This window comes from Geotrypetes seraphini, chromosome 8 (assembly GCF_902459505.1).
Source record: "Geotrypetes seraphini chromosome 8, aGeoSer1.1, whole genome shotgun sequence".
In the NCBI taxonomy this organism is placed as follows: Eukaryota; Metazoa; Chordata; class Amphibia; order Gymnophiona; family Dermophiidae; genus Geotrypetes; species Geotrypetes seraphini.
The window spans coordinates 31,705,416-31,718,903 of record NC_047091.1 but is presented as its reverse complement, the minus strand read 5'-3'; the positions used below and the strand labels follow the sequence as shown (position 1 = coordinate 31,718,903).

The following is a 13,488-nucleotide window of genomic DNA, read 5'->3' as shown; positions in this document are numbered from 1 at the left end:
GGATGGACCAACTGGTTCTTATATGTTGTCCCCTGTTGTCATTTTGGCAGCCCTTCCCTGAGCCACTTCCATCTTTTTTTATTATCCTGACAAAGGTGTGGCTTCCAAAGCAGGGCACAGTGCGTTGGGTGGGGTTTCGCCGGTGACCTATAAAGGGACTCCATTACTTCTGTTTGCCAGCAACACAATATATTTTTTTTTTTCCTAGCTGGCATAGATTTATTCCCTATACATTTGGCACTGCACAGAATTTGCCTGAGCATCGGGCGAAAACTCCACTGAGCAATCATGGTTTGAGCCTCTGCCAGAGTGGGGGTGGGGCAGCTGCTCAAGCCCTTGGGTACCACAGCCAGCCACTACTTCAGTCTTACATGTGCAGCTAATGGTGTAAGATCAACTTTGGGGCACATCAGGCACAAAAATTTCAAGTAAGTCACTGCTACTGTTTTTACTCTCTCATTATTCGAGTGAGGGGGATGGATGGTTTTCATTGCTCATTTTACATCATCTTGAAAAGTTTAATCATGTCTTTCTCTGCTGAAAGAAGTATTTTAGAGTTACAAGGTAGAAGGAGAGGGGGCGGCAGGATGTATCCAGAATTGCAACCCTTTGACTTGGTCTGTACGCTGTAGTCTGTCTTGAAGATTTAGTATGAATCTGTAGGGAAAGCTAGTGGAGCAGAGAGGCATGGGAGAGCTTTCCAGGGCTGCGAGCTTGTGTTGTGTTTAGTATTGAAAGAGAAGGGATACCCCTGTCTCTCAGCCACTCTGGTTCACCATCAGTTGGAAGGGCAGAGCTCTGTGTGCTGAGAGGCCATGTTCTAGCTCCTGGAACATGCCTCCATCTGCATTCGAAGAATATGTGACTACAGAAAGAGAGTGTGAATGGAGAGTAAATGTCACCCTTGCAGTTTTCTATAGATATCTTTTTGCATGTGCATGCATAAAAAAAAATAACAAACATTGTAATGCTAGTGTATCTTCCTTTGCACACTCTTTCTGTACTGGTACCATGTTGGAACACAATGTCATGAAATGTGAGGGGTGGAGGAAAATACCAAGCACAAATAAAGCAAAAACGCTCCCCACAATGGTACACGAAATGAAAAAGATACTGTGATGTTGTTACATGTATTGGCTTATGTTCCACTTCTGAAAAATCTTTGTTTTAAGGGTTCCGTGTTTGGATGAATTCATTAGAAATGTATCTATAATTCAGTAATATTCAGTGCACTCAGTCTGCATGCACAGTTACACAGCCAAAACAACCTCGACCCATTTCCTAAAAGAATAATACTATGTAGAAATAAAACCATCAAGGAAAAAAAATAAGCTGCTATTCTTTTCCTTTGTTTTAATTTCTACATATTACCTTGGCGAGTGGACAAACGCGGCCACCACAGCTTTTCACTCAATAGTCATAAAATCTGCGGCTCACCGACCGACTCAAAAGAAAAGTTTGGCACCCTCCCTCAAGCTGGTCTACGGGGCAGTCATCCCTGAACCCATTCTGGAACAACAGTGTCATATCAACCTAAAGCAGCTTTCAACTACCTAGAGATCAAAACCCCCAACATGAGCAACAGCAGAAACTTGGAACTTCCCTACTGTGTGCTGGTTGTAATTAGGTTATTTTGTTCTGAATTGTTTGTACTTTGGTGCTAGAAAATTAGCAAATGGAACAAATGAAATGAGAATTTTAAAAAAACCATAAAGCAAATATATTGATAAAAAATAGATTGTAGTCTATTATGTCAGTGGGAACCCTGGAGATTTTTTTTTACTGTAGACACTATCCCTCTAATTCTGTAAACTTGTGCATTCAATTTGACAATTAGCACACAAAAGTTGTATGTGCAAGTTATAGAATATTTTCAATTATGCACATAATATAATAATTATCTGCTAATTAGCATTCACAATCACTTATTGGCTATAATTAGTGTTAATAGTAGTAATTAGCAGTTTGCTGCGTAACTGCCCTGATATTCTATAAAGTATTTTAGCCCGTTACATTAACGGGTGCTAGAATATATTTCTGTCTGTCTTTATTTCTGTCTCTCTTTCTATCCCGCTGTCTTTGTTTCTGTCTGTCTCTCTCCCTGGCCCCCTTTGTCTGTCTTTCTGTGTCTCTCCCTGTCCCTGTGTCTTTCTTCTTTTCTTTCTGTCTCCCTTCCTCCCGCTGGTGCTAGAATATATGTCTGTCTGTCTTTCTTTCTGTTTCTCTACCTACCCCTGTCTTTTTCTTTCTGTCTCTCTCCCTCTCTGGCCCCCTTTGTCTGTCTGTCTGTCTTTCTGTCTCTCTCCCTGCCCCTGTCCCTGTGTCTTTCTTCCTATCTCCTTCCCTACTTCCCTGTGCAGCCTCTATTTTCTTGTGCATCATCATTTTTTCCCTCAGTCTAGCTTCTCCTGCCCCTCCTACACTCAGTACTTTAAACTTCGGCCCGGCCTGTAGTTCAGGGGTTTCTCGGGCTGACCGCCACCCGTTGCTGGTGGCTCCATGCTCGCCCGCCGCGGCCTGCAGCCACCGACAGCTGCCGTGGCCGACTTCCGCCTCGGGGGAAGAGAGAAAGAGAGAGAGATTCACACACATGCGCACACCTATCTGCAGTGCCCTACAGCGCACAGAAAACGGGAGCACGCAGGTGGGAGTGCGCATGCGTGGCTTAGGGTTTTATTATATTAGATAATAATAATAATTTATTTGTATGCCGCCATTCCACGGAGGTTCTAAGCATCTCACAACACAGGAAACAATACATACGATTCCATCAAAATATCCTGGTGAAATACAACGAGGGGCTATACATACATTTCAATAATACATCAAAGTAAAAAGCATGCCATATAGATAGAAATGCAAGTGATAAAAAACATAATTAAGTTAAAAGAAAACCATTAAGATATCAGCTTATTAAATAAATAAGTCTTTAACAATTTCCTAAAATCTAAATAAGAAGAGGCTTCTAACATCATTTTACCAAGCCATGTATTCAATTTGGCGGCCTGGAAAGAAAAGGTTCGATCAAGGAACTTCTTATAATGGCAGGATTTTACAGAAGGATATGTAAGTAATTGCACTCTCCGTGTGTTTTTATTAGAATGACTGTGCACACAAAATCCATCGCACGCAACTGCAAGGGGACATCGACCTGGGAGAAGGGTGGGCAGGTCAGGGGTGTACGTAGCCAACGATGAGAGGCGTGCACAAGAGCCGTGCAGATAAGGAATAGAGAATGACACGGTGACAAATTTCATCACTGTTCCCGTCCCCGTGGATAACCGCGGGAAACCATCTTCATGTCATTCTTTAAGGAGAGAGGGAAGAATCAGAGTATGAATGGCCACAACCACTGACCCGCGAGCTTTGCTTTGAAGAATGCTGGTGTAGAAGGACTGAGGTTGAAACAGACACTACAGAATGACAGTCTCTGGTATCCAGAGCAGATATTGTGATGTCATAATGCCTCATTCCACCAGTGCCTAAGAGCCAATCACGTCAGTGATGTCACAATGGCTTCATTATCCTTGGCTCACATAAGAATCAGAGTATAAATGGCCACAACCACTGACCCGCAAGCTTTGCTTTGAAGAATGCTGGTGTAGAAGGACTGAGGCTGAAACAGACACTAGAAAATGACATGGGATTATTTCCCGCGGTTATCCGCGTGGACGGGAACGGTGATGAATTTTGTCACCGTGTCATTCTCTAATAAGGAAAGAGACCCACACACGCCGAATGATGCGACTATCAGAGTGACTCATTGAAAAATAAATGAACCCAAACTTGCCCGACGTGCTCACATTTTGCCTAAACCTGAGGGCTAACACCCAAAGGGGAACAATTAAAAGCGCTTTCCCCTTATCAGGGCTTGCACGATTAGCACGGCAGTTTCAACGGCAGTGCATTCAGTATAATGGCTCTCTTCCTCTCTTTCACCAAACCTCACCTTGGATGAACAGAGTTTTGCAACCTACAGAAAAATTGGCTGCTAAAAACGCTGACGGGCCTTAGTATATGTATCAGAATATGAGAGCTTATATGAAATCAAGTGAGGCTTCTTTCTGACAGCACAGCATATGTCCCAGGGCTGTTTGCTGCTTCTAGTTTCCATGAGTTGGCTGGGGACGATTGCAATTAGGTAATGAATTCTAAGCTGTTATTATCTCCAAGAGGAACTCTGTTTTCTCCTTAGACAGCAAAAGGGGAAAAAAAATTACCGTAAACATCCCGAGTGGCTTGATTATGCTGCCACCAATTGCCAGCCTGGGACTTTTCAACTTAGAGGAAGAGAAACTTACCCTGTATGCTTTTCAGGACCTGCTGGAGATGCATCATTATTTTATTCTGGTTGCTATTCTGAGATTTTGAGGATAATTGTGCAAAAAGATGTTTTTATTGGTAAATCCTGGGTGTGAAAGGCATTTTCTACAATTTTCTCATGTGGTGATGATGAGGAGATGCTTACTTTGATGCTGTTTGAGGGTAAGAGTGTTTGGAGGAGTTTGGACAGAGCATGAACTTAGAAACAAAGGTGGGGGGGATTTTTTTTAACTCTTTATTAATTTTCCATTCAAAAACTGTACATTAAAATATACATACAATTGACTTCAAGACAGCACTTACAATCGATCAAAGAAATACTACAAAACATTCCCCCCCCCCACTCTAATTCAAGAACAAAAAGAAAGTGGATGCATGCAGTAAAAATCATAAACAGCACTTTCATTTGGTCAATGAATACCAGAAAATATAATTACCCCCCCCTCCCTGGATGTGTAAATCAAATAGGAAATAAGGGGATAATCCAGCTAATCCGTGTTAACAAAATTTGTCAATGTACCCCACGTTAATTTAAATAACTTATTATTACACAAAATTTCTGAATTCATTTTCTCATATTTGTAACATAAGCATAAAGAATACCACCAACAGGAAAAATTAAGTCTGTCCCAGTTTCTCCAGTTCTTGGTAACCATTTGCATGGCTATTCCAGTCATTATGGCAAATAGTTGACTTTTATATCTATCCAATGGAGGTTTAGGCGACAACAATGTACCACAGATCACCACCTCATAAGACAACGCTTAAAAAAATTGGCACAGAAAAAAAGTCTCTCTTGGCACTATTCTATAAACCACATCATTAGGCATGGTTTATAGACTACATGTAGTGCCAGTCAGTGGCGCCCCCTTTCCTTTTTAACTTCTCCAGCATAAGCAGTATACCGATGTCAGTGTCCTCTCACCCTATGAAGTCACTTCCTAGGCGCGGGTCCAGGAAATGATGTCAGAGAGAGCGCTAATGCCGACGCGGGTAACAACCTCGTGCCGGGGAAGTAAAAATGGTCCGTGGGAAGGCGAGGAAATGTTTAAAGCAGTGGTTCCCAACCCTGTCCTGGTGGATCACCAGGCCAGTCGTGTTTTCAGGATCTCCCTAATGAATATGCATGGAGCAGATTTGCATGCCTGTCACTTCCATTATATGCAAATCTCTCTCATGCATATTTATTAGGGCTAGCTTGAAAACCCGATTGGCCTGGTGGTCGTCCAGGACAGGGTTCTTTTTGGAATATTAGCACAGGAAGAACAGAATGATTCCGACAGGGTCGTTTTCTGGGACATCTGTAAATATTCATGTGTGTCCATCCCAGAAAATAGTTCTACCCAATAGTTCTGGGTAGAATTTCTCATTGGAGGCATGGTCAGACATACTGAAGTTAGTACAAACAATCCACTCTTCTTGCCATGACACATGTTTTAGAACTTTGTTGGATTCACCTATGAGTGAGCAAACCAGACAAAGTTGCCATATCAACCAGCTGGTCCTGCACACCACCTCCCCTGGGCACCATTACTGCTCCTGGGATGAACCTCAATGCTTTGCTAATGAGCTGCCGCCTTGGCAACATCACTGGAGATCAGAAACACAAGGAAAAACAAGGTGATGGTTTCATGAGGGAGCGGGAAGAGATATCCCAAAACAGTGTAAACAGATCTCAAGAATTCATAAATGGCAGGTAGCTATTTACTTTTAAAGAGATAAGGCTTAAAAATCAACATAAAATGCAACCCAGAAGGAAGATCGAAATGGCTTCCCTCTTTCCCAAAATTTAGGACACAATGCAAAAACCTGAGGGAACGGTACAGTTTAGGGGCTGAAGAACTTATGTGTACTACGGAAGAGTGATTGCATGTGATCTTAAGGTGGCCAAACAGGTTGAAAAGGTGACAGCAAAAGCTAGAAGAATGCTAGGTTGCATAGGGGGGAGGTTTGGCCAGTAGAAAAAAGGAGGTATTGATGCCCCTGTATAAGACTTTCGTGAGACCTCATTTAGAATATTGTGTACAATTCTGGAGGCTGCACCTTCAAAAAGATACAAAAAGGATGGAGTCGGTCCAGAGGAATGCTATTAAAATGGTATTTGGTCTTCGTGATAAGGCGTATGGGGACAGACTTAAAGATCTCAATCTATATGCTTTGGAGGAAAGGCGGGAGAGGGGAGATATGATAGAGACGTTTAAATACCTACGTAATATAAATGTGCTTGAGATGAGTCTCTTTCATTTGAAAGGAAGCTCTGGAGTGAGAGAGCATAGGATGAAGTTAAGAGGTGACAGGCTCAGGAGTAATCTAAGGAAATACTTTTTAACAGAAAGGGTAGTAGATGCATGGACACTCTCCTGGAAGAGACAGAGACTGTGTCTGAAATCAAGAGGGCCTGGGATAGGCACGTGGGATCTCTCGGACAGAGAAAGAGATAATGGTTACTAAGGATGGGCAGACTGGATGGGCCATTTGGCCTTTATCTGCCATCATGTTTCTATGTTTCTAAGTAGTGCCTCAAGGATTTGTCCTAGTACCTGTTCTGTTCATTATCTTTCCGAACAATACGAGGGGCCGCTGAAAGGTTCTCAGCCCAACCAACAAAGTTGGGGTGGTCTCTATCAAGGGCTATAAACTCCAGCAGTTTTCCACTTTTTTTTTCATTTTGTATTTTTCCGCCAGAACAAAAAAAGTGGAAAATTACTGGACTAAAACCCAGATTCTCTAATCATCGCTGATTTTTAGTGCCAGTAGGCACTCAATCTCAGTAAAAAAAAAAAAAAAAAAAGCCTTTTAAATGATGTTTTTAACTGAATTTCATGGTACTTACCAGTGCCAAAAAAATCGGTGCTGGAACCACGCCTCCATAGGCGCTTTAGGCTGCCAAACACCTCTGTAGGTATGTCTAATGCCAGAAATGGCGTTATGTGGCCTAAAGCGCCAAAGGAGGACCGATTAATGGCAAAGATATGTGCTTGAAATGTAGGTCTGGAAAACCCTGCTCTACATTTCTGATGCCTGTCTTTCCCAGGGGCGCAATTCTCTATTCGGCACCATCACGTGACTGAAACAGGATCGGTGGCCGCTGATATCAGTGCTGTATAGAGAATCTGGGTCTAAGTGTATAGACTAGAGAATAACATGGGGACAAATTTTTCCCCAAACCCCGTGTGAACTCATTTTCCCACCCCGTCAAGTTCTTTCCCTGTCCCTGCCCCATCCCTGCAAGCTCCGTGCTCATCTGCACAAGCCTCAAACCCTTTAAAAATCATAAGTGGCAACATTCTAGAGCTCAGATTGTGATGTCATATGCCTCATTCCACCAATGCCTAAGCCCCTCCCTCATCCACCCAAGCCTCAAACACTTTAACATCATAAGTGGCAACATTCTAGAGCTCAGATTGTGATGTCATAATGCCTCATTCCAATGCCTAAGCTCCGTCCTCATCTGCACAAGCCTCAAACACTTTAAAATCCTAAGTAGCAACATTCTAGAGCTCAGATTGTGATGTCATAATGCCTCATTCCACCAATGCCTAAGCTCCGTCCTCATCTGCACAAGCATCAAACACTTTAAAATCATAAGCGTTCGAAGGCTGAGCAGTTAAGGCAGAGCTTACAGGAATGGGGCAGGGACAAGGACAGGGACAAAACTCACGGAGACAGGATAGAGAAATTAAGTTCCTGCAGGGGTGGGGAAAAAATTGTCTGCGTGTCATTCTCTACACTGTACCACTCAAGAAATCAAAATGTAGTAAAAGTGAGTCTAGTATAGGACAATCAAGCCATTGTGACATCACTGATGAGGTTGGCTCTTATTGGTGGAATGAGGTATTATGACGTCACAATACCAGCTCTGGTTATCAGAGGTTGAAACTTTTCTCACTATTTCTTCAGTTTTCTATACTGTTCTCCCAGGGGAGCTCCAAACGATTTACATGAATTTATTCAGGTACTCAAGCATTTTCCCCTGTCTGTCCCGGTGGACTCACAATCTATGTACCTGGGGCAACGGGGGTTAAGTGAGTTGCCCAGGGTCATAAGGAGCAGCGTGGGATTTGATCCCATAGCCTCAGGGTGTTGCACCTGTGGTATCCTCCTACTGCTGCCCTAAGGGCTGTCTGGCTGGCTCAGGGACCTCAATATCTATCCTTTTGATCTCCAAAGGAGTGACTAACAGAGCAGAAGGCATGGATGGGTAGACTGCATAGGCCAGATGGGCTTGATTTACCTTCATTTTTCTTTTTCGTACGTCAACAACTACTTTTCACGTGGCCGAACTATGCAAACTGCCTTTGTTCTCAGAGATACAGCTGCTCAGTGATCATTGTGAGTAATACCTTGAAAGCCAGACCTATTTGCACAGCTTGCTAAACAACCTGAGGATGTGTTTACTGATTTTTGGACTCTTTCTGTGCATCCTTTCATAGCAAGAGATTATAGAGTAAAATGAAACACCATCTATGGCTGAAATTGTCATGAGTGGAACACACAGATACTGGCTCTTGCTCTTTTCTGGGTCTCGCTGCGTCTGGGTAGGCTCTACCCGCCTACCCAGATGCATGGTGAGACCCCGAAAACAGCAACAATCATGACGCCAGCCGCAGAAGTCTAAGAGAACGCAGACACTGGCTTCTGTAAGGCATGGCGTTTCTGCTTTTCCTTGTTTCTTCTCTTTTTAATAGAATTACCACTTCCCCAGTCAAGCAGGGGCTGCATAAAACAGGCTACGAATTTGCTTATGGGAGAGGTGAGGGTGCCGGTAATCAAAAGCTGCTTGAGAACAATGCACTGACAGTATCCGTCTAACCTTTTATCAAAAAGGAATTTGATATTCAAATTCTTATAGCCCCGCTGTACATGTTCTGATTTTTCTCCTATGAAACTTGGCATGCATTAGCCTCCCTCCCCCCTCCCCCCCCCCAGCGGAGGGCAACAGGTTGTCAAAGATTTCTGTGTGGAAGTTTCCAGTTGCAGCTACCAAGTCCCAATTAACATGGAGTCTGGGAGTTTTGGACCAGTAAGAATAACATAACATTAGGAGGAGTGTGTGGCGCAGTGGTTGGATCTACTGCCTCAGCACCCTGGGGTTGTGGGTTCAAACCCTGCGCTGCTCCTTGTGACCCTGGGCAAGTCACTCAGTCCTCCATAGCCCCAGGTACGTTAGATAGATTGTGAGCCCACCGGGACAGATAGGGAAAATGCTTGAGTACCTGATTGTAAAAACCGCTTAGATAACCTTGATAAGCGGTATATCAAATCCTAATAAAAAAAAAAAATTATACAATACTCATTGTACAAATGTAAATTGTGTCCCATTTTATGGGAATTGGAGAAGTGAGAAAGAGGTAGTGAAGGTGGCATGCTCCTATAGCTTTTCAATAATTCAAAATAGGCAGTTCATCTGATTTATGGGCTGAACAAATATGATCATATTAGTCCATTAGCTACACTGGCTGCCTTTCGAAGCTAGGGTGCTCCAGCTTACCTGTCTTCACGGTTTGAACTATACGGGATAAAAAAAGTCTGCTTGAAGAATCAATTTCTTTGCTTATCCTACACTAAAACATTGCCGTTATAAAAGATTTCTTGACAAAACGTTTGCATTTTGGGCAGGCAAACTGAACAATCGGTTAAGTACAATCATTTCCCAGACTCAGTCTTATTACGCCTTTCGAAAATCTATGAAAACATAACTTTTGAAAAATTTGTAAATTAAACGTCAATTATACTCTGTATTCACTGAACTGTTCAGTCTCTCTTGAACGTGAACCGCCTAGAACTAAATGGTTTGGCGGTATACAAGAATAAAGTTGATCATTATTTATAGTGTGTTAGTGCATAGTGGCTCACTGGGGCAGGAAATCGAACTCAGTGTAAAAGTGAACCAGAGAATTTCATTGCGCTGGTTTATTGAGGTTTTTTTTTTTTTCAAAATGTACCTTTAAAACACGACCGTTTGAATCTTAAACAACAAATTTCAAAACTCCTGAGGAAGGTACCCTGAGTACCGAAACGCCTGCAGCGTTGAGTCGCTGAATGGTTTTATGTTACTGACAATAAAGACCCCGACTGGAACGTCTCGACCTTCCAAGTTTATTTAACGTTTTCTATCCTGCCCTAGAGAAAACCTTGAAGGTGGCTTACAATCGAAAACATAATTAAAATACACAATATACAAAAAATAACGCATAATACAAAACACAAATCAAAAAATATTCTTTTGTCTTTCAGGATTCTCACAGTGCTACTCATTTGTTTTGTTCATTTGAATGCTTCAGTGGGATTTTCCTGCTGCTTCTAGTGGCCAAATCATAGCCACATACTGTAATTAGGTGCCGTTGACTTACGCCTTAGCCGCTTGATGAATTACAGATCTAAAAAGAGATCGGTTTTGTTCTAGTCCATTAAGGTCCTCCAGCGTCATCCCTGTGGTTGTTTTCAACATGTCCAGCCATCTGATTGCCTGGTTCCTTCGATCTTCCCAAACATGATGTCCTTCTCCAGTGATCTTTCTCTTCTGACGGTCGTAACTTCATCATTTGGCTTCGAGTGACGTAGCTGGTTTGATCTCTTCCAGAACTGATTTGTTAGTTCTTCTGGAGGTCTACGGCCCACATAAAATCCTTCTCCAGCACCAAAACTTAGATGAGTCAATCTTCTTTCTGTCTTCTTTCCGCAGTGTCCAGCTTTCGCATCTGTAATTGACCACTGAGAAAATGAATGTGTGGACGTCTGATCTTCGTTTGGAATTTAGCCACCTGCATAACTTAATAGATGATGGAAGGGAAAGGCCAACTTTACCATTCAGTCTAGTCAGTTATGCTTATCCACACTGCTGAGGGTGTAGAGCAGGGGGTCTCCAAAGTCCCTTCTTTGAGGGCCGAATCCAGTCGGGGTTTCAGGATTTCCCCAATGAATATGCATTGAAAGCAGTGCATGCACATAGATCTCATGCATATTCATTGGGGAAATCCTGAAAACCCGACTGGATTCAGCTGTCAAGGAGGGACTTTGGAGACCCCTGGTGTAGAGTATCCCACCTGCCAGCTGTTCAGAGTGACTGATAGCAAAGGACCCTCAGTGCTTATTCCAGGCATTCTTGGAGTCCATTTCTGTTTTAGCCTCCGTCTGTCATTTCAGGAGGGACTCAGGGCATTTATTATGCCTTCCCTGAAAAAAAATATTGCCTGATGTTAAGAACATAAGAACAGCCTTACTGGGTCAGACCAATGGTCCATCAAGCCCAGTAGCCCATTCTCATGGTGGCCAATCGAGGTCCCTAGTACCAAAACCCAAGGAGAAGCAACATTCCATTATCTCTGAGTAAACAAAATTCTAGAATCTCAAAGAGTAACAACATTCCATGCTATCGATCCAGGCCAAGCACAGACTATGGACTTTTCCTCCAGGAATTAGTCCAAACCTTTCCTCGGTTGGCCCCCTTGCAGCCTTGTGTGGTTAGAGCTACAGCCTCAACACCCTGAGGCTGTGGGTTCAAATCCCACACTGCTCCTTGTGACTCTGAGCAAGTCACTTAATCCCCCTTTGCCCCAGGTACATTAGATAGAGTTTGAACCCACCGGGACAGATAGGGAAAAATGCTTGAGTACCTGAATGCAAATCACTTAGGCTATAAGTATTAAAAATAAATAATAAACTCTGTTCTATCTCTGTCAGCCAGCACTGCATCTAATTATATCTAGCATCTTCTGCAGCTGGCCATCTTTTCTACCCCCTCAACTTGCTGACGAGTTCTCAGACCAACCAACAAAGCTGGAGCCGTCTCCATTGAGAGCTATACACTTACCCTTTCCTTTACTAACGCAGAACGTGTGTTTTAGCGCCGGCAGCAGCGGTAACTGCTCCGACGCTCATAGGAGCAGTCACCGCCACTGCCGGCGCTAAAACCCATGTTAGTAAAGGAGGGGGGTTAGTCCAGCAATTTTCCACTTTTTTTCGTTCTGTATTTTTCCAACAAAATGAAAAAAAGTGGAAAATTACTGGACTAAGTGTATAATCTTTGATGGAGATTGCCCCAACCTTGTTTGGTTGGAGTGAGAACTTTTCAGAGGCCCTTCATATATGCTTTGGAAATGGGATTTGCAACTGGAGTTTTGGATACATATATTACCACCCTACATTTTAATGTCATGTTCAGGCTTTCCCATAACTCAGTGGTGCAGACAGATGATTTGTTAAAATGGGTATTAAGCAACACGGATGTTGACCCTGCCCTCGGTTCTCTCAGCCCATGCGGCGACCATAGACCGGATAAGCCTGACACCAAAGTGGAGGGGGGGGGGCAATGCCCACCCAGGTCCATCCCCCTGATCCAACCCTAATGCCACTTCTTAGAAATAAAGCTGAATATTAGCTGAATAGGAAAATCATTGCAGCTCATATGCAGTCTGGATAATGCCAGATCTTCTAGGCTCCCATATATGCAGCCCAGTGAATTATTTCTTAGTTGTACACAAAATACAACAATTTGCATATATACAAGTTGCTAACGGGAGCTCTGTAACTCAAACTAATCATAGAAAAGTACTATTTACACAGCCCAGAACTCCTTATCATCCTTACAGAGAGCAAATAAAAACTTAATTTAATTCTTCCAGAGCTGAATTTCCCTCCTGGTCTGTTCTTGGCACGATTAAATGCACAGAGATAATTAGCTGTGTGGCATAGAACATTCTAATGAATAATCCTATACACAACATAGAAACATGATGGCAGATAAAAGCCAAATGGCCCATCCAGTCTGCCCATCTGCAGCATCCACTATCTCCTCTTCTCCCTATTGGCTAAGGCTCAACATTTGCATCTCCTCTTCCTATAGGCTAAGGCTCTTTACATTGTGATGTCATAGAGCTTTATGGTTATAGAAACATGATGGCAGATAAAGGGTAAATGGCCATCTGCAGCATCCACTAGCTCCTCCTCTCCCTATTGGCTAAGACTCTTAACATTTGCATCTCCTCTTCCTATAGGCTAAGGCTCTTTACACCTGCATTGTGATGTCATAGAGCTTTATGGTTATAGAAACATGATGGCAGATAAAAGCCAAATGGCCCATCTAGTCTGTCCATCCACAGTAACCATTATCTCTTTCTCTCTCTGAGAGATCCCACATGTATGTTATAAGTGTTTTGAGCCATA

The 13,488-nt window shown here is 42.9% G+C and overlaps 1 protein-coding gene across 1 annotated transcript in view; it reads left to right on the top strand.

The window, feature by feature from the left end:
• The first annotated feature begins 365 nt into the window (after positions 1-365).
• The window catches only part of LOC117364619, a 40,012-nt gene continuing 26,889 nt past the window's right edge, over positions 366-13,488 (top strand). The window contains exon 1 of the mRNA XM_033954003.1: positions 366-428. The gene's annotated coding sequence lies outside the window, so the exon portion shown is untranslated. The remainder of the gene's footprint in view (positions 429-13,488) is intronic.